Below are 21869 nucleotides of genomic sequence, written 5' to 3' on the forward strand. Positions count from 1 at the left end.
ACCAGGTTTGAGGGATCCTGCCAGAGCAGAGAATCAACAGTAAGTCATATCTTAACTTCACACAAATACACATACAAGGTTGTGCCCAACACACATGTACTTTATAATAGATATTATTTTCTAAGTAATGAGACAAATTGAGGAATACATATTGGCCTGGTTCAGTCAAGTGGAGTTGTTGTCTGTTTCAAGCTACAGGTGTTTGCAAGGCAATTTATTATTTGTCGAAATAAAGGCAAATTTCATACATGTGTGTGACCATTCTTCTTGCCACCTGTATTATTTTGTAGTAGGAAGGCAGAAGTCTTATGGCAGCGTGATGCTACAGTAATGCTTACAGTAATTTAAAGAGTATAGTTTACCTTCCTTAAAGCAATGTTGGGATATATGCCTTGCTCAAGGGCACTTTAGGCATGGATGGAGGTGTATGCAGTGGTCAGAGATTTGAGTCAGCAACCCTAGTCTGATCTTAAGACCACCTCACTAATCATTATGCCACACTGCCCACCATGTTAAGAAACTACAATATCAAGCCCCCCTTTGCCGGTATTCATGACTCATGAATTTTTCTGTTTGATTTGTTATTATTGACAGGATACATTGAAGAGGAGACTCCGACATGACCGCCGGCATCTTGTGTTATTCACCCCCACCACTTGTAATACTGAATGCCTGAATTGTTGTTTGCTGCTCAGACTTTGTCAACAGATATGGTCTTCGACATGTTACCCTTAGGTGTGGAAACAGATTGTGACAGTCCAGCAAAATGAGCCAGACAGATAGTAACACTGAAAAAGGACAACGTTGTTCCCATGGCCTCCCACTGCAGAAGACTACAGACGTTCAGTGAAGCACAAACAGCTGTTCCTCTTGTACTTAATAATTTAGTCAGCTGGATTCTAGGTGCCACTAAGGAGCCAACAGTGGATAATTTTGTCAACATTTCAATGGCATACATTAAAGGGACAGCCTGTAATTGTTTGCCTTGCCTCCATCTTCCTTGCCACCAAGGGGTTGTAGACCGATACCCTACAGTATTCCTCCTGTTTAGTTACAACCATGCATTTAGGCCAGTCTATTGAAGCATATACTTATGACTGTTTGTATGTGTTGTGTATCTAGTAATGGATAAATTACCACATGAATAACTGCATATTCATTATATTGATAATTATAATGGCTTCCATTATTGATTAAAAAGGGATCTACCACCACTTGCATTATTGTTTTGTTATAAATGAAGCACTGTTAGGAATCCAGGAAGACGGATGCTGAGGCACTCAAGGTTGCATTTTTTTTTTTTTTTTACTTTATTTGGCTACAATGCCTCAGCATCTGTCTTCCTGGACCAAGTTTGACAGCCCCTACACTGATGAGCACCAAGGAAAAAAGGTGAAGACCCAGAAGCACTCCAATTACCTGCTTGTGTTTGATAATGTTAGGATCCATTTATCCCACTTTAAATGCATGAATATCACTGAAAATTGGAATTGTTTCCATTTATTTTTATTTTTTTTAAAATGTATATATCATGAAAGGTAACTTGCATTGCCTTTTGAAGCACAGTTTAACAGTTGGACCACTTTGTATAGCCTATATGAACGATCATTATTGATCTTGGATATTATTGATATTGTAGGCCTATTTCTATTTGGGCTCATGTCTTTGCCTTTGGCACCCTCATGCATTATTGTTCTTCAAGATAGAAATTCATCACGGTCATTCTTAACTGTTAAAAAATCAATCTGTCTTCCTTAGAGAGATATATATTTTAAAAACCTAAGTTTAGTACAATTTGTGGAACGCAAGAGGACTGATAGCTGTCCAAATCGGCAACGTGATTGGTTTAGCGCGGTCACGTGGTGTATCGTGTCTCCTCATTCAGCTAAGGAAAATATTCCTTCTGTAAACGTCTATACCCTTGGATGTTTTCACGATCCGAACCTCTCTGAAGTGAAACATAGTGTAGCGTTTGGTAGCCAGGGAACACACAGGATGTAGACAGAAGTGTCCGTTTAATGGAGACAGTTGGCCACAGCCACGCCACATAAAAATAATGAACAAGTAGGGCTACACTGCTTACCAGTAACCCAACTGTAGCACAGCTGCTACGTAGATCTCTCACAGTAAACAGAGAGAACTCCCCGCTCCCCTTATTCGAACCCCAACAGTGCCTCGCACCCACCAAACCATAGAACAGAATCATAGAACCGATGCGTACACAACTTAAGTAACCCCCCCAGACTCGCTACAATAGCTTTGGTCAGTTCATCATCTTATGGGCATCGTGTTCGGATGCTGTGGAGCGAGAATGAACGAAAATTGAGGTGACCTGACGGCCTATAAATACAGGAAGATCTCTTTCAAGTATGTTTAACACCGTGGGCTTCCTCGATGCATGCGAGACGTTAGCTGAAACCGACAAAGCTGAAGTTGAACTTTGGAACAGTTTTGTATAGTGTTGTAGTACACCGGCAACTCGCATGTCTTTTTGGCAAAAGCGACAACTAAAGTCCGACTCCATCTCAAAACGTTAAAGCTATCCACGGTCCTGCTCACAGCTTCACTACTTCCCTTGTTTACAGTCCCCTCTCCACCACAGCTGTCTGTCGCGCTTACTACGTCACAGTCAGTTGCGCTGATTGGTCAGAGCGTTGGCCTATTAGCACAGACATGGTTTGAAAGACAACGGGTTGTGCTCATCAACAATGTTCCGTTTTATCCATTCATCAGAGCCAGACTAAATTAAGACATCCAATACATTTAGGCTGGTTTATCAGGCTATCTGTTGATCACAAAACCACCTAGGTTCAGTGGAACACTAATTTAAGGCCAGTAGACTGAGTTCTCGAGTTACGAACGAAGAGATCCCTTCTTTTCTACTCTAAGGAGCCGTCAATGGGCTCTGTTCAACATACTGCGCGATCTCAGCTGGAAAGCGCATTTTACAGACCGTCTTATAAAAACAGGTATGCCACAATCGCATACATCTGACAACAAGGTGCTTTGTCAATCATATCATCGTCTCGATTTTGGGGTTGTTGTCACAAGAGTTACAGCAGATGATCGTATCACAAGGCTGTAGCCTGTCTGAAATCAGAATGTGTATTATGAGTTTCGCCGCCACGGCAAAACATACAGCATCTCGCTGCCTCAACCGGCGATTGAGGACGGCGTTAGCCCCTCTGACAGGCTTGGGATCAGAATACTGTAATTAAGACAATTTCCCCTATTGCTCCCTCTCGAAGGAGTCAGCATTAGATTCCAGGACGGCGCTAAAGCATCGAGTGAATTTGGGTTCAACAAGTCACCGTTAGTAGTAGTCAGACAAGGTCTAGACTACAGTTGGTGTAACGGCATCCGCTATTACGGTAGCGAGAGGTGTCTCTCTATGATGAAGGGCTTTTACAGTAAAGCTTACAGTAAAGCTTACTGGCCACGTTGTTCATGCAGTGGTTTCACCATCGCACGTCCAGGGCGACCATATACATTAAGTGTTCTAGGCCCTGAAACATTTCCAAAACGATGTAGGTGGTTGAGGAAACTATTGCTGGGTCACAGTTTCTGTTAAGTCTGCAGAACAGGGCCAAGGGGAACATCCTCTCTACTCTCAAACATCGGCTTGTGTGGGGCAGGGGTTGGTGCAGGTTTTTGCTATCTCTACACCTTGTAAGGAAACACACAGTGCCCTCTATTCCTCCTTGGCATAAAAGATGCACTAGATTGCTATGGGCAAAACACCCTGCTCTATGCATTCACACCAATAAGCATAATAACCCCCACACTGGTCAGAGTCAGGCAACAGAGCCTGCTACTGATTTTGTTGGCCCAATTATGTCACCCTATGGGGTCACGATTGTGTAAGGTTGTTCGGAGGGCCCTCAGGGGCCCCACCTCTACTGAGAGATCCTCTCAGACAAGAAGCGATATTTATAATTCACACCTAGACAGGCTGGTCCGGTAGGCTCATTCTGTGAGAGGTAGAATTCAGACGCAGTCGCCCTCTCCCAGCAGTCACCGAGACTGTATAGGGGCGACAGCAGCGTACACACTTCATACTTGGTCATAAATGGCGTGTGTTCAAGGTATGGGGCACACGGAGACACTTCTCCCTAACGCCCTGTTGTGCAGCTTCTTAGCTTCCTACGGGATCTTATACACAGGGTTAAAGTCTTTCCCAATGCAAATGCAAAAGTTTACCTTGCTGCATTTTCAGCCAGCCACTTAAGTTTTGAGTACAAGCCAGCAGGGTAGTACTCCTTGGAGACTTAGTTCTGGTTAAGTTGAGCTACACGCTCACCCCTCCAAATCACTGGTTTGAAGTTTAGCTTGTCAAGACTGTTCTAATACAGCATTAACCACCATGAAATGAGTGAGTGAACTAAAAGCCTTCCTTGTGAGGCCCTCTTGGTTTACAATCTGACTCTGATTTGAAGAAGGTGCGTCTTCTCCCCATTACAGATTCGTGCCCAGAGCAGGACTTTCTTTAGATGTCGGAGAAAGGACCTGGATGCCCCGCACCCTGCCCCCTCACTCAGAGGAGGGTCAGGAGCTCAACTATGTGTGTCCTGTTAAAGCTCTGTGACTATACAGAATTTAGCAGAGTTCAACTTTTTGTGGCGGCCACACACCATAAAGGACTACCACTGCCACGTCAGGGGTTGTCTCATTGGATTGTGAAAGCTACAGCGGTTGCCTATCAGAATAATGTCTCGCCGGCCCCTTAGGGACCTAAGAGCTTATGCATTAACAGGAATGGCCAATTCCAGGGCACTGCCCACGGGGTTGCCAATGGTAGGCCTGTGCAATGTAGCGAACAGGGCCCCAGGGTACACGTTCGCCCGCTTTCATGAGCTAGAGGTATCTGGCCGACACTTATCTCACGCTGTATTAGGTTCTGACTCCCCAGCAGCGATCTATACATTCTGACCGATGCTACTGTAATAAGGGCTTTACATAGCGTGCATTCCGGGAGTGGGCTATATCTCCCATAGTGAAACACCGAGCGAAGTTAGAAAAAGAACGTTAGGTTATGGCTATAACCCTCGGTTCTTTGATAACAGAGTGAGGTGTTTCACCTATTTTTCCCTCCTTGCACTAGTTGTTAGGTGGGGAAGAAACCGTTAAGAATGCTGGACTCAGCGTGTCGACGGGGGTAGACACCCCAAGCGGGCGGAGCCCGACTGCGTCGACTGTCTGTCTTTGACAGACGTAATGTCATTGGAGCTTCCATAGATGGTCACGCCCAAGCGTATCCCATAGTGAAACACCTCACTCTGTTATCAAAGAACCGAGGGTTATAGCCATAACCTAACGATTAGTTTTGCTTCAAAACTATTATTCTAATGTTCTGCATTTATTTTGGGGTTTTTTACAATTAAAACTCAGTGGTACATAAAAAAAAATACATCTCACCAACCCACCGCCATTGACAAGTGNACGTTCCCTCCTTCCCAGATAACATTAGGTTAGCGGCCCACTGGTGGCCCACCGGGGGCAGAGTTGGCGGTCCAACGGTGGTACCCACCGGCGGCCCTCTGGAGTTTTGCTCATCGGTTCTCTGGCGGTCCGCTGGCGGCTCAGAAGCGGTTTTCCGATAAAGGGCCACCCTTTTGCCGCTTACTACCCACCAGCTTTTTATTGGCCTTATTTATGGCCATAATAATGAAAATTATGCACTACATACTAACTAAAGACATTAATTAAATGCATTTTTGTTTATTTTTAGGTTACAGTCAGCAATGTATGTGGAAAGAAAGGAGCATGCTTGGTGCAAGGGATAAAACATGAGGTGTTTTAGGAAAGCCCCTTCTGTTGGATCCTTTGTGTTGTTGTTTCTTCATACAGCTCCTGGGGTAGACATAAAGAAAGAGTAAGAAATATGCCTGCTCCTGGACAAAGAAAGAGTAAAGCATATTTTAGATATAGGCCTAGGCCTAGAGATATCTATCACATGAATAAAATAAGTCCACAATTACAAAAGCTGTTACAAATCAGTCAAATATCTAAGAAGGCCTAAGAGTGAAATAGGCTAGGCTAGGCTAGCTTACTCCTAATTCACAAGTTATTGACCAAAACACAACATGTCATTGCCTGTTTGTGCAGCCAAGCAGGAGTCTGTTTATCCATAAGACAAAGTTTGACTTTAAAAAAATATTTAAGTGTTCACTAATCTTACATTTTTAAAGAAAATTAAGCCATTTCGAGACATCCAACTTACCGTGTCGTTGTTATGATTCATCTGATGTAAACGACAGTTATTTGCTGGCACATGAGTAGTAGGCTATAGATCTTCCAGTGGTCCACCAGCGGTGCGAGGGTGGCATGTCGCCGCTGGAATGCGCGCTGTAATGACAGTTGCTGGCGCAAAATGACTAGTGGTCCACCAGTGGTGCGAGGGTGGCATGTCGCCTCTAGACCAGCTGAAAGTACTCGCGCACTATCGCGGATTGCCAACCAAAATCCGCCGCTTGGCCGATGTGTGTTTTGTAACTGTCAGTGGTCCGATGTCGGTCCACAGTTGGCACACCACCGGCGGCTTGCCGTCCAAAAGCCACCAGTGGTCCGCTATATGCATGCTAGCTGGGTTGCTATATAAAGGCTCCTGTTACCTCCCTTCTATTGTTATGAATACGACAAAACTAGTAAACTCCGCTGGGAATGTGTAAATCATTTAATTTAACCTTACACTTTGTAGATCAGGGGGCCAGGTAGTGCGGGCCTGGATGGTGTGGGGGCCCTAGGTAACGAGGGGGACTTTGGTAGTGCGGAGGCCCTGAGTCATCTGGGCTGACCAATGCATCACTTTAGAATAGGGACCCTTATTCCGCATCTGTTTTCACGCTGTTCAGGGTTTGTTCACACAGTGTGTCGGGAGCTTATACACATTGTATTCTGCCACTTACTACTTACTAATAAATAGAAATATAGGCTTACTGGTCCGTACTAAGGTTATATTAGTAATAAATCCCTAATTGGGCGTGAACAAGACATTTGTGAATACATGCTTATTTTGCTTAGTACATGTCTTACAAGTTACTTACACAGGCATTAATATTGTATGTATTAGTGCTAATAAATGTATCCCTAAAATAAAGTGTTACCAGTAATCCATATCGTGATATTGTTTTTCCATATCGCCCAGCCCTACATAGGGTCAATATTAACCATGCCATGCAAGGATGTACAGTACAGGCCAAAAGTGTGGACTCAGCTTCTCATTTATGCATTGTCTTTATTTTCGTGGATTTTCATTGTGTTTTTTCATGCAGCGCATCAAAACTGTGCTTCAACACATGGAGAATTACGTGCTTACCAAAAAATATAATTCTAGCTGTTGTCCAACAGCAATGTCAGCTGTCTATCCACCTGACGTCAACACAGCACAACTGATGGCCCCACACATTTCAATGAGTTTATTTTTGTCAATTTTCAAACAAAAATGCCCAGTAAGTCATGTCAATCCTAATTGAACATTTAAGTCCTCCAATAACTCACTAGAATTCGCCTTTGGCTAAGCCCCGCCCTCTTTAGTTACAGTTGCTAGGTCGGACAGATAAACTTTCAATGCTGAGATATCAACGTGATTTATGCAGTGACTGCAAATTGCAGCAGTTATTCACTCATAATAAATAAAAAACGCATTCATAGTATTGTGAATATAAGTATTTATTTTCTGAACGGTCATGCGATGCATCACAGCTGTTATGGGCTCTTCTATGGGTATCGATATTTGTAACCAGCACCATGGTAAGCTGAGCTCGCATATCTTTTGAGCCCTGACTCAAACTTGCTAGACGAAAACGAAATCACACAACTTAATGGCTGTAGTCATCTTCAAAGCTACCACAGCAATGTGTAACATTAACGTTTGGCGTTTATATCTTCAGTAGCTTAACAAAGTCACGTCCATCAGCTGCTAGTCAAAACACTCCTGCCGTGACCGATAGTTAACTTTGCTAGCGGTGTTTCTTCATTAATTAGGTCAGAAATCCAAAATCCTACTCTGAAACAGGTTCGTGGTTTGCTTACAACCTTACTGAAAAGGGACATGAATGAGATGGTGTCATGATCGGAGCACACAAAGTATGTTTTTGATCCGTGTGCTTTCTAGTCGAGTGTGAGGCTGCCGAGACCCTTCAAGGCAGACTATTCAGCTGCTATATAGTAATATTAGTCCTGTTTTAGGTAAAGAGGAAAGTGATTACCACCTGTTACATCGCGGGGAAACTTGCACATNTGTCACAAATATCCCAGGCACAATTTCCAATCATATTTTAATAATAATACGACAGTATCTCGCTAACTACTTGAAAACATGCGATTTCAGCATTGAGTTCAATGGAGCGCTGTCAAAACTGTCCGAGGTTTGTCCGAGGTCGTCCTTTTGCTGCACTGTGATTGGTCAAAAAACACTTTAGGGTGGGCCTTAGCCAAAGGTGAATTGTAGAACTAGAATTTTGAGACCTAAAACCTAGTTTTAAACACTTGCCAATACAAGCATTTTACAGACATTTTCTTGAGTCATAGCCAGTTACTTGGAGAGGTCAAACCTGTGTTGGAGGGAATCTGTGGCAGGGTTTTTCACTTTTACTTTTGTATCACTGTTTCACCTAACCAGCTATGCTGACCATGTGACACATTATCAGATCAAGAAAATCTCTCTTGTATTGCTTGTATCAATTAAAATTGACTCGACTGACTGGGTATTTTTACTTGAAAAATAAGCTTGTTGAAACATGAGGGGCCCTCAGTTTTGCTGTGTTGAAGTCACTGTTTGGCATTTTTGATATTTCTTGAAATAATTGTTTTTATTTTTTATATATTTTCATTTTTTTGTTACGTTCATAATTATACATGTGTTCATTCACAGTTTTGATGCCCTCCCTGAAAATGTATTAAGTTCTGTAAATAGCCACAAAAATAAAGAGAATCAATTAAATGAGAAGGGGAGTCCACGCTTTAGGCCTGTACTGTATGTTTCCGCCGCAGTAAACAATGGGAAGGTGTTTGACGATAATCATTCTCATCTCACATTCTCATGAGTAGCCTGCTTGCCTGAGAGGTTTTGAACAAAGCTTCATGCAAATGCCATGTCAGACAAAAACACAATGGCAAACAATCGGAACAAGAGCCGAGGGTTGAACAGTAGCAGCAATCGCACAATTATGAGGGTGTGAATGAAGCTCTCCTACTGTCAAGAAGGGTCATCTTCTGGGTTTGGCTGACAATTACAATCAGCATAATTTCGTGAACTGATTCACTATTCATCACTCCATAGAGGGGATATATAGGGCTTCAGCCTAAATGGATGGTGCACTAGAATTACTGCAAGGAGCACGATATCACATTAGATACCTCTTTTCTTTTCATGTATTCCATGTTCCTGTGGATGAAATACTGAAATATTTTGTCTATATCTATTTATGGAAATTCAAAATGACGGACGTGGAAAAGACCACCCTTTTCATGTATGAAAAGTGCAATTTTCCCAGTCATAATGAATACTTATTTGATGGGAGTGGTATTTGTTTAAAAATGTTACATTTGTGAATGGCCAGCATGAATTTTGGAAATAAACTAGGCCTACTAAAATAATTACACAGTGCACCTTTAATAAAAATGTACTGCATGCTTTCCTTGCTCTTATAAATCCTATCATCTCATATCATCTGATGATGCCAGAATTTTTCCAATGTCAAATGCATCTATTTTCAATCTGAGAAGATACATGCCAAAGGCATAGGCTGTATTCAGACTATTTGCTTACCCATATAAAGTACAATTCACATAGGTAAACCAACCTGTGCCTGTGTGTGCAATGTCAACTGAATAATTCTGGAGTCAGTCCAAATTAATGCAATGATCAAGGCATTGGCCTGTCAGGGTTAATACTGGGCTTACTAAGGATGACTTGTTATGGCATACTCATGAGGCACACTTGATGGGATTGGTGCATAATTGGCCATGGACCTTGGAGCCACAACGCTTGTGACAATGTTGCAAGTCGCCTGCAATTAGTTGTACCCTAGAGCAGTGTTTCCCAACCTTTTTTGTCTTTCGTACCCCCTAAGCCTTTTTGTTTTACCATGAGTACCCCCGCACTCATGCTCTATGTCTCTTCCCCTATCCCAATGGGACTATGCTCCATTAATTTTACATTTTTCCAAGTACCCCCTGCAATGTGCTCACGTACCCCTGGTTGGGAAACACTGCCCTAGAGGAGCCATCTGTGTGTGTGTGTGTGTGTGTGTGTGTGTGTGTGTGTGCGTGCGTGCGTGCGTGCGTGCGTGCGTGCGTGCGTGCGTGCGTGCGTGCGTGCGTGTCATCATTCAAGCCACAAAGTCAAGCCATTCAAGTCACAGAGCCTTTAAAGCACAGCACCACTCTGGCTTCATAGGATCCGGTCTGCACTGATGAATGTGCACACAACGTAATGAGGTCTCTCTAGCCTTTTTTTTCTACTGAAGATAATGAATCATTCTTTCTTGTCTTGTGATGTTTGAAAACTCAACTGTTTGGTAGTTTGCTTTTGTTTTGTTTTTTTAGTTTTTTTATTTTCTTTTCAAGCTCAAAGTTATAAAATAGAACAGTTTTCACAGCTTCCTGCAAAGTGCATTGATGACGTGAAAACTCCTTCTGTTCCAGAAGACATTCACATGCAGTGGGCAATTTGGGGTAGGGGTTAGGGTGGGGGGTGTTATGTTGATTTCCCAATGGGGGAAATTGATTTATTTGAGACATTGCCCAAATGGGTTTTAGAGAGTCAGTTGTGCAATGTATGTCAAAGACCTCTAACTAATTACACCATACTGGCAAACATGTCATGTCACCCGAACCACCATGAAGCCGAACCAATCAGAATTGCAGGATTTTCAGAGATGTGACATTGTTACATGTTGACTAGTTTCAACCTAGTGGAGAAGGGGAAAAATAAGTGAACCACGACAGTTGTTTGAAACCCATGGGCTCACTCGTTGACCTTGATTCTGTAATTTCAACTGTATCGAATTTCATTAAAACCTCTATGGAAATGTCAGACAAGTGGTTTGTATCATGTGCAGGGATTTTTTGATAAAACCACAAATTCACAGGCCAGCATAGCTCCAGATGAATATTTGTGGAGCAAGGTGGAACCCATTAATCTGGTGTAGCCTATAGTCTTTGCATCAGCTAGTGCAACTTTTTAATGGCCATGATATCGCTCATCTTTTTAAAAAATATTGTTTTCATTTTTTCTCTTTTGTGGCTGAAATTATCCGTTACCGTTTTTCTATGTGTTTTTTTTTTGGCTTTAATTACCTGCATAATCAGCATCAGCAGGTTGTAGCTACGGCATCCGGCAGTGTGACTGTTGACTGTAGGGATACAGGCAGTGTTTGTGCACACAGCTGTCTGCCTCCGCGGCGAGGTGTGAGTGTTAAAGAGGAGGGGAACAGGAGGAGGAGGAGGAGGAGGGGATTTTGCCTTGTGAAGGGAATAAGAGAGAGCACAGGAAAAGATGCGAGAGAGAGAGAGAGAGAGAGAGAGAGAGAGAGAGAAGGCAGGGCAAAGGGAGTGTGGGAAATCGAAAGGAGAGGGATAGAGCAAGGGGGGGGGAGCCTGCAGGGGTGTAACTACCTCCGCTGATAGATGGTCTAGTCGGCTCAAAAACTGGTGTCAAGGCGGTATTTATTAAAATCAAACCGAAGTAAACATATCCGCATAAACCTTACACATACATAAACTTAGTAGGAGTACACTATTAACAAAAAATAACGCTCGACAACGTAAGAGCTTTGTGCCCTATCAGCGAGGCATTCAAAACCTGGCTTTCTTCTCCGTCCGTGGCTTTGCCTCAACCAGTCCTTTTCCCTCTGAGCAGTCCAGTGCAAAGCACGTTATCAAAATAAAAGTCCTTTCGGTAATGCAAAGAAGATCAGTAAAAGTCCATCTTTAAATGCATAAAATGTCCATGAATAAATCAGATGAAGTCCATTTCTGTGATTCAAATAATGATATGACTCAAAATAAACAAACGGATGGGTGAGTTAGACAGGGTCATCTACACTCCCACCAAATCATGAGTGCAGGTTACAACAGGAATGAATGATTTCACAAGAAAATGACCCTGAGAGAGCGTTCCTTAACAAGGTAACATTCAAATACACATTGAGTACAGACCCTTTTAAATCAACAGTTGCACATGAACAACTTAAAGCATTGATCTCCTTGTCAAAAATCACATTAACTGTGTACAAAGCATTTAACCACCTTTTTAAATCATATAATGACCTATAAATCCATGTAGCATGAAAGTACCCTTTTTAACAGTAAACCTTTAACCTCGTGAATCACAAAGTAACCTTTCAAACAATTAGATCCTATTTAGATCACCATGAATGCATTTTAACCCATTCTTAATGTTTAAACCTGAGTAGTAAAATCTTAGTAGTCTTCTAGTAACAAAACTAGTTTCTGTATAGGGCGCTCAATTATTGAAGGTTTACCAACACGCTCACCCTTGTGGTTCAAGTGTCTGTCCCCCAGTTTGACTTTGACCTTTCTAACTAGCCCATCCTTGCTTGCATTAGTGTCCATGACTCGTCCGAGTCGCCACTCATTTCTTGGTAAATCCTCCTCCTTAACCATTACTATGTCATCTATTTGCAGATTTCTCTTGGGGACATGCCAGCGTTGTCTGAGGGCAATATTGGCAAGATACTCTTTGCGCCAGCGGCTCCAAAACTGCTCAGTTAGAAACTGTACGTGACGCCATCTTTTGCGTGTATAAAGATCTTCTCTGGTAAACTTGCCTGGCGGGGGTAAGGCTACTGTGGACTTGAGTGTCAGCAAGTGGTTCGGCGTAAGGGGGTCAAGGCTATTTGGATCACTGATATTCTCGACAGTGAGGGGCCTGTTATTTACTATGGCCATAGCCTCATAAAAGAAGGCACGGAGAGATGGATCGTCTAAACGACCTGGTGAGAGCGAGAGCGTGGAATTCAGAACAGCCTTAATCGTCCTAATTTGGCGCTCCCACACTCCGCCAGCATGACTTGAATGAGGTGCGTTCATGACGAAGTCACACTGTTTGTTTGACAGGAAAGCGGCTATCCGTTCATGGTCAACTTCCTTCAGTGCTTCCCGGAATTCATTTCGAGCTCCAATGAAATTACTTCCTTGATCTGACTTTATTTGCACAACAGCGCCTCGTATTGAGATAAAGCACCGCAGCCCATTGATAAAGGAATCTGTGGATAAGTCAGTCAGCATCTCAATGTGTACGGCACGGGAACAGAAGCATGTGAAAAGGAGGCCATACCTCTTGTGAGTGCTACGCCCTTGCTGAACAAGATAAGGGCCAAAACAGTCCATTCCACAATAGCTGAACGGTGGAGAGGGGTCTACTCTTGATGTTGGCAGATCAGCCATTCTCTGCTCTTCAGTGGGCCTCCTCTGTTTCCTGCAAATAACACACTGCTGAATGTAAGACGCCACTACCTTGTTCAAGCCTGGTATCCAGAATCCATTTGATCTTATCTCATTCATTGAGAATCCTTTGCCTTGATGTTTGACCTTTTCATGACAGTCCGCAATAATCATTTTGGTTATAGGGTGACTCTTAGGCAATACCATGGGGTGTTTGAAGGTATATGAAGAAGAGGAGTTGTCCAGCCTCCCTCCCACCATGAGCACGCCATCTTCACCTATGAAGGGGTCAAGGGTACACAGCTCATTGTTTTGAGGCACATTCTTTCCTTGGCTTATTATGCTCATTTCATTCTCATAAGCCTCTCTTTGTACGGCCTTGACTATGACACGCTCTGCCTTCCTTCTTTCAGTAACAGTGGTGAGGTGGTTTCCTTTGTTTTTGTTTATCCATCTCAGGAGACGAGCGACAGCTCTGGTGGCGCGGGACCAAGAGGAAAATTTGGACAACCGGTCAGGTAAACTAGACTGATCAGTAGGCCTACTGTTTACGCTTAGGACTCGAGCTACCTTTACCTCTGGATCGCCAACTGACAATTCTGGCGGGGTGTCAGCAGGGAAAGCAATCTGCTCCTTCCACAGAAATGTGGGTCCAGAGAACCAGTTAGAGGCCAACATCTCTTTAACTGACAAGCCCCTGGAAGCGTGGTCCGCTGGATTCTCATCTGTGGGGATGTATTTCCATTGATGTGGTTTTGAGCTAAGGTGTATTCTTTCCACTCTGTTTGCGACGAACACATGGAAGCGTCGTGCATCATTATTGACATATCCAAGCACTACTTTGGAGTCTGTCCAGAAAATTTCATCTGAAATTTCATATTCTAACTCAGATTTAAGCAACGTGCTTGCCTTGACAGAGGTGACTGCGGCTGTTAGCTCTAATCTGGGAATAGTAGTCACTTTCAGGGGGGCTACTCTAGATTTCGCAAAGACAAGAGCGCAGTGGATTTTCCCCTTTTTGTTGCTGAGTCTTAAATATGAGCATTGGCCGTATCCTATTGTGCTTGCGTCTGAGAAATGGTGCAATTCTGCTCTCACAATTTCTCCGAAATCAGCAGGTGCGTAGCAGCGGGGTATACTAATGTCCTGTAAGTTGGTGAGATCCCCTTTCCAAAGCTCCCACCGAGGCGTAAGTGCAAAAGGTAAGGGTTCATCCCAGTTGGCGCCATTCTTACACATTTCTTGCAGGATTCGTTTGCCATTTAACAGCACAGGTGCAATGAACCCGAGGGGGTCATACACAGAAGCTACTGTCGACAGAATGTTGCGTCTCGTAGCTGACTGTTCTTGAACATGGATTCTGAACTTGAAGTTGTCAGATTCTCTTTGCCACTGGATACCCAAAGTTCGATCTAAGAGAATGTCATCAGAGGCAAAGTCAACATTCTTTACTTCAGCTCGCTCCGACGGAGGGAGGCTCTCCATAACAGCAGCATCGTTGGACATGAACTTATGCAGTCGAAGACCACCCTTGGCACAGAGCATTCTTGCTTCTGTAGCTAGCCTGATTGCATCTTTTGTGCTCGCAACGCTAGTGACCCCATCATCGACGTAGAAGTTCCTGATCACAAATTGTGCGCCAAGAGGGTAGTCACTACTGTATTCTTGAGCAAGGTGAAGTGGCACCAAAGAGATGGACTTTCATGCGGAACACGTCTGGTTTTCTGTCTATCTCGCCGTTCTTCCACCAGAGAAAGCGCAGGTAATTTCTGTCTGCTTCTTCAACGTGAAATTGGTGGAACATCTTCTCGACGTCACACATCAGCGCTACGGGGTGCTGACGAAATCTAATGAGAATGCCGTTCAGATTGTTAATCATGTCTGGCCCTTGGAGTAAATGATCATTTAGACATGTATTCGCGTGTTTCGCGGAACAGTCAAAGACCACGCGCAGCTTTCCCGGCTTCTTTGAATGATACACGCCGTGGTGGGGTAAGTACCAACTCTCTCCCTCAACACCGATTTCCTTGGTCTCCTCTGCATCTCCCCTGTCTATAATCTCTCTCATGAAGTTTGTGTAATGTTGATGTAGGGTTTTGTCTTTGGACAGCTTTCTTCTCAAGTGATTGAGTCTGGCTGTGACGAGCTGTATGTTGTCTGGTAGTGTGGGCCTTTCCTTAAATGGCAGGGGCATTTCATAGTGACCTTGACTGTTTTTCTTTATGTTTTCTTTCATTTTGTTGATGAAGAGGATGTCATCCTGGGACACCTTTTTACCATCTTCACTGACATCTTTGAAGTCGGTTTCCAAGACACGAATAGCATCCATAGGAGTGATAGCCGGGAGCTCTTTGACCGCTATGCGATGGCATATGCCACTTGCTTGGGACACACCAAGGTGCGCTGGTGAATGACCCACTATGCTCCAACCCAGATCTGTATATATACCATAAGGTTCCTCATCTTTTCCTACAATCACCTTTCGCGGGGCCATTGCCCTTGAGCAGTTGTAGCCTATCAATAGACCGACATCACAGTCCTGAAGGGGTGGCATTTCCTTTGCAATGGCTGCGAGGTGATTCCAGTATTTGGCTGTGTCGCATGTGGGAATGTGGGTCCGATTCACTGGTATGTAGTCCTTTGTGTAGGTTGGTGGTAGATCGATGTAGGAGTCTGAACTGTAGCTTCTCACCTGAAGGCCAGTCACTCTGCAACTCTGTAGAATCTTGTCTTTACCTAGCATGGTGGTTAGCTTTAGTTTGACTGGGCAAGACTCTGCTTGAAGGGAATCGCTAACTGTTTGATCAATGAAGGTGGTGTCGCTCTGCGTATCAAGTAGCGCATACACCAGCCTTTCGTTGCATGGATTGCTCTTTGTGGACACCCATACTGGGACAATCATGGAGGTGTTGGTACTCTGGCTTGTAGCTACATTTAGCGCCGTGGCACGTGCCTCATCCTGCACTCGGTCTGAATTTACTACTGGTATAGACTTCACATAGTTGTCATCGTGTAAGCTAGTAGGGTGTTTGCCTTTGCAAGTGCTGCACGTGTGTCTGAAACGGCACTCCTTCGCTATGTGCCCGGCCCGTAGACACCCGTAACAAAGCTTTCTTTCTCGAACAAATTTCTTGCGTTCTTCTAAATCTTTAGTGATGAATTTGACACAACCGGGCAGCTGATGATTATCTTCTTGGCAAAACGCGCACGGCAGCTTCGCACTACCCTTTTCAGTGTTTTGTTCGTTGTTTGTCTGTGTACTTAGCACCCTAACTCTCCCTCCATTGTCTCTTAAGTTTCGTTTTTCGGTCAGGGTTTCGGGTGAATGAAGGGCATAGAACGAGGTAACGGGGTTGCAAGCTATTTCCGCTTCTAAAGCCACAAATTCAGCAAATTCTCGGAAAGAGGGATATTCTTGGGATTTACTCAAGGTTTGTGTGACTTGTCTATTCCACCTAGATATGGCCCAGTCTGGTAATTTCTGTACAAGTTTTTGGTTTTCTTGACAATCATTTAAGATCTGTAAACCTTTCACATGAGGCATTGCATCTTGACAGGCAGTGAGAAAATCGGAGAATTCTCTCAGACCACATGCATCCTTTGGGTTGATTCTCTGCCAATGGGACAGTCTGTCTCTGAAAGCCTTTTGTAGCATAAATGGCTGTCCATAGCGGGTCTCCAGTCTGTTCCAAGCATCGAGGTACGCGTCTTTGTCATTTCTGTAGAATGCACCCTCAAGTGTTTTGCGAGCGGATCCACTCACATATTTCTTAAGATAGAAAAGTTTGTCAGCAGCAGAGATGTTTTTCTGATCAATTAGGGCCATGAAGGAGGATTTCCACTCTATGAACTGGATTGGGTCTCCAGTGAACACTGAAGGCTCCGGCGTTGGTAGTCTGCTTAAGGCTAAGCTATCCTGAAGAGCTTGTGCCAAAGAGAGTGTAGACTCATCCGATGGGCTTTGAACGTTAGGTTTACGTTGGGTTGTAACCGTTTTCAGTTTTGGTTTTGGAATGTTGGGTTTACTTTGAGTTGTAATTGCCTCCTGTTTAGGTTTAATGTCAGCACAAGCATCAAGGGGTAGGGTATTCATTTCTCTTTCCGATTCTTGTGTATAAACTCTTAATTTAGCGTGGGCTGCTTTCAAGTCTTTTTCTGCCTTTAACTGCTCTAATTTGTTTCTTTCAGATTGAAGAGCCCTTTTGTGTTGTTCCTCTAATTCCTGTATTTTTTCTTTGTACTGTCTTTCCTGTAGCATCACTTCGTATTCTGCTTCCTTGGCTGCAACTTCTGCAGCAGCATCAGCTCGTTTGACTGCTAAGACGGATGCATTTGAGTGTTGGCTAATTTCAGACACAGCAGACCCGTAGATGGAATGGGCATAGTCACAATCAAGTAGAGCATGAAGGCGATTTCGTTCCTTTACCGCGTCAAACTCATCGAGGCCAGCTATTCTATCGTAGGCTATTTTGATTATGTCAGCTGTGACAGCTTCACAAGCATCCATGCGCCGCCTTATATCAGGCATAGGTGTGACGAGTTGCCTTATCTCCTCATACAGTTTTATCATGTTATTCTTTGCTTCGTCTAGCACCTCTACAAGAATGGCTATTTGAGTTGTATTAATGTCTGCTTTTAGCTGATCACGTGTGTTTCGAACCTCAACCTTCCAATTTTGATAAGCGCCGAGGAATTTTCCCTCCCTTTTCTTTGCCTCTTCTTCCTGATAGGCGCGCATTTTTTCAGTAGGGACACGATCACGCTCTGAGCGCCGTGGGCCTTGGTCCTCAGTTTGTACATGTTTGGTTGGATTTTCTATGTCAGTTAACGTCTCTTCTACCGTTTCACCCTCCTCTAACTCTACTTCACCATCACCATCTACTTTACCATCAATATCAGCATTGCATTCAAGCTCCTTTGAACCCAAGTCTAAATCCGCTGAGTTAAACTGAGACATTTTAGATACCTTTAACTTGCATGCAAAACACATGAATCATCACAGTAACAGTAAATGGTAAATTTGTAGAAATACATTCCAATAGACTGAGGAAATAGGCATATCAATGTGACAATTAACTTAGACAACCCCAGCTTGAATGTTAAGTCAAACGCCACAACATATAAATCACAGTAGTTGCATCAAGCCCATATGACAGTAGAAAGGGGTAGCTTTAAGTGTCCATGCACCCAAAAGAACAGGTTTTTTTTTTTTTTTTTTTTTTGGTGTGCGCGCGTAGTCTCTTCAGAATCCACTGTAGTTAAGTTGGAGACGGAATGTCTTTCTATCACAGGTCACGTTGCTGTCCGTAGACTGTACAATACTCACGTTACCAAAACGTTGCAGAAGCGATCCTCTATGTTCACTCAAACCTGCCAGCCATGTCTGACCATCCACCAAGTTTCCGCCTGCTGCCCGTAGTGCCCTGCTGCCTAGTGTCCCGGTGCTCCCTCTCGCCTAGAACCCAGACGACCGTCGCTCGAAGCCTTCTGACACTCTCTGTCCGCATGAGTCGAGGAGCTCCGCGCCGTGGTCGATGTTAACCCGTCGGATGATTAGCTCTCATTCTTCTTAGCTTGTCGTCATCTCGTAGTAGTCTAGTGGAAACTCGGTGGGGGGAAAGCTCTTACTGTAACTACCTCCGCTGATAGATGGTCTAGTCGGCTCAAAAACTGGTGTCAAGGCGGTATTTATTAAAATCAAACCGAAGTAAACATATCCGCATAAACCTTACACATACATAAACTTAGTAGGAGTACACTATTAACAAAAAATAACGCTCGACAACGTAAGAGCTTTGTGCCCTATCAGCGAGGCATTCAAAACCTGGCTTTCTTCTCCGTCCGTGGCTTTGCCTCAACCAGTCCTTTTCCCTCTGAGCAGTCCAGTGCAAAGCACGTTATCAAAATAAAAGTCCTTTCGGTAATGCAAAGAAGATCAGTAAAAGTCCATCTTTAAATGCATAAAATGTCCATGAATAAATCAGATGAAGTCCATTTCTGTGATTCAAATAATGATATGACTCAAAATAAACAAACGGATGGGTGAGTTAGACAGGGTCATCTGCAGGGGTGTGTGGGTGAGAGAGAGACAGAGAGGGCTGAGGGAGTATGTTGAAGTATGAGAAAGAGAAAAGGGGAGGGACAGACAAAGGAAGATAGATAGATAGAGAGAAGCAGCCTAATGCTGCTGGAGGAGAGAGAGGGAGAGAGAGAGAGAGAGAGATGGAGAGAGAGGCAGGGGTATCAGAGTTGTGCGCTGGAGGAGAAGAGGGCGGAGAGAATTACAGGGAGAGAGAGAGAGAGAGAGAGAGAAAGAGAAAGAGAGAGAGAGAGAGAGAGAGAGAGAGAGAGAGAAAGAGAAAGAGAGAGGGGGATGAGAGCACAGTGCTGGAGGAGGCAGCATTGCAGCACATGCTGTCTTCCTCTCCGGGATGCTGCACAGCGGGCATGACTCTATGGCTATGATTCTGGGTACCGATTCCACAGGACCGGAGCACAACACTAGACTGGGTGAGTACTGCACTGTGATCTGCATGCAGCTTTTTACTTGTTATGACGGTACGTCTGTGTCTGTCTGTCTCTCATGTATGCATTGCATTGCCTCATTTGACATGAGAGTATCTGACAAAAAGTGTTTTGGTCTCCGTTGCAGACGACCAATAAGTAATGGACACTTGAATCTCTCAATTGTTTGATCAGTACAACTCCATGCCCACGGTCATACAAAACAACTACTAACCATGGCCATTTAATAACATGCTGACTTGTCTATTATGTTGGTTTTTTTTTTGGTTTGTTGTGATTTTTGTTCATGAGGTTCAAATTCTGCTGTGCATCTTCAAGAATTTGTGGGAAAGGTAAATGAAGTGCATGTGTACCTTGTGAAAAAAGACTAGAACGTATCGTGTTGGGGGTAGTCAATAATGTTAAGGATGAAAGAAGACCAACTTACACACACGCACGTACACACATGCACACGCACACAGACACACAGGCGCACGCACACGCGCGCGCGCGCGCACACACACACACGCACACACACGCACACGCACGCACACGCACGCACACACACACACACACACATCCTTTCCTAACAAATCCTTGTAAGGAACTCTGATTGACTGCCATTCACATTAACCATAATCCGAACTCAAGAAGAGTGCCTTGACCAAAACACCTGTAACCTTTACCTATCAGTAAATACATTTTCCAATTTTACCAGTTGCAACACCATTACAGACAGAGGCACTTTTATTGTATAGCTGAGGTTTTTTTTAATCTTAGTGGACATATTCGCCTCTCAGCATGGTACTGTACACACAAACACATAAACACACATCAAGGTCCCAACCCTTGAATTGTCAACCTTGAGACTGTGCAACAAATATTGTACGCCCCCCACACGTTCATGATGTATTCCAAAACACTGCTTCCTCGCACACTGATGGCCCCATACTGTACAGATGCTTTCAGCTCATCTCATCGTCGCCAATATCTCAGCATCTCTCCCCCAAGTCACTAACGAAACCCAAAGGTGTCTTGTATCTCCCTCTGTGCTGCTTACTGTGTAATATGGTATATTTTCTTTGTGACAGCAGTGCTTCCTCAAATGCATAATACTAGGCTTCAGGCAAAGAAAAAGACAGAGCTGTGATCAGCCCTATGTTGCAGTAGTCTTTCCTCAAATTCTGAGGCTGTGCTATCCAGAGGCATCCTGATTGTGGTGTGGAGTGTGGACTGACTTTTTATCACACATCAAACGGTGACATCGCAATCAAGATCACACAAACCAGTGCCATTCCCTTGATTGCAAATCAGCAAGTGAATCATATGAAAGCAACCAGGGTCTTAAGGGTATGCATGTTGAGATTAGAAGCGTACAGTATGTTGAGTAGCCTATATATACTGTATAGAGTGGGGATATTTTATTAATCACACAGGAAATTGAGGTGCCTAGCAGCATACACATGCACTGTACACACACACACACACACACACACACACACACACACACACACACACACACACACACACACACACACACACACACACACACACACAAACGTGTACACACACACACACACACACACACACACACACACACACACACACACACACACACACACACACACACACACACACACACACACACACATCCACTGGGATCACAAGGATGAGCCTGCACCCATACCACCCGCCATGTTTAATTCAGAGATGTGAGGGGGGAATAAGGAGACCCCGATGTGACCTGTGCTGTCAAGCTGTCTCCCCACTATAAAGCCGTCCAGGCATGAGGGAGACAGTGGGAGATGTCGCTGCCACTGTTCTGTCCTCAGGAAGTGACAGCCTGTGGCTTCAAGCAAGGCCCAGCAGTTTTGGAATACTAAAATAACATTTCTCAGTTTGGCATTCAATTTGTAACACTTTGAAAGGCGATTTTTAAATCCGGTTTGACTGGG

At 43.9% G+C, this 21869-nt stretch overlaps 1 long non-coding RNA gene across 1 annotated transcript; it reads right to left on the reverse strand.

Annotated features, from left to right (window-relative positions):
- Positions 1-5702: 5702 nt before the first annotated feature.
- LOC134461744 (uncharacterized) lies at positions 5703-6576 on the reverse strand. The gene is made up of 2 exons (XR_010037391.1): positions 6221-6576; positions 5703-5850 (listed from the first exon to the last, which is right to left on the reverse strand). It is a non-coding gene; the product is annotated as an uncharacterized LOC134461744 (long non-coding RNA).
- Between the last annotated feature and the right edge of the window lie 15293 nt (positions 6577-21869).

Source organism: Engraulis encrasicolus, chromosome 2 (assembly GCF_034702125.1).
Source record: "Engraulis encrasicolus isolate BLACKSEA-1 chromosome 2, IST_EnEncr_1.0, whole genome shotgun sequence".
Lineage (NCBI taxonomy): Eukaryota > Metazoa > Chordata > Actinopteri > Clupeiformes > Engraulidae > Engraulis > Engraulis encrasicolus.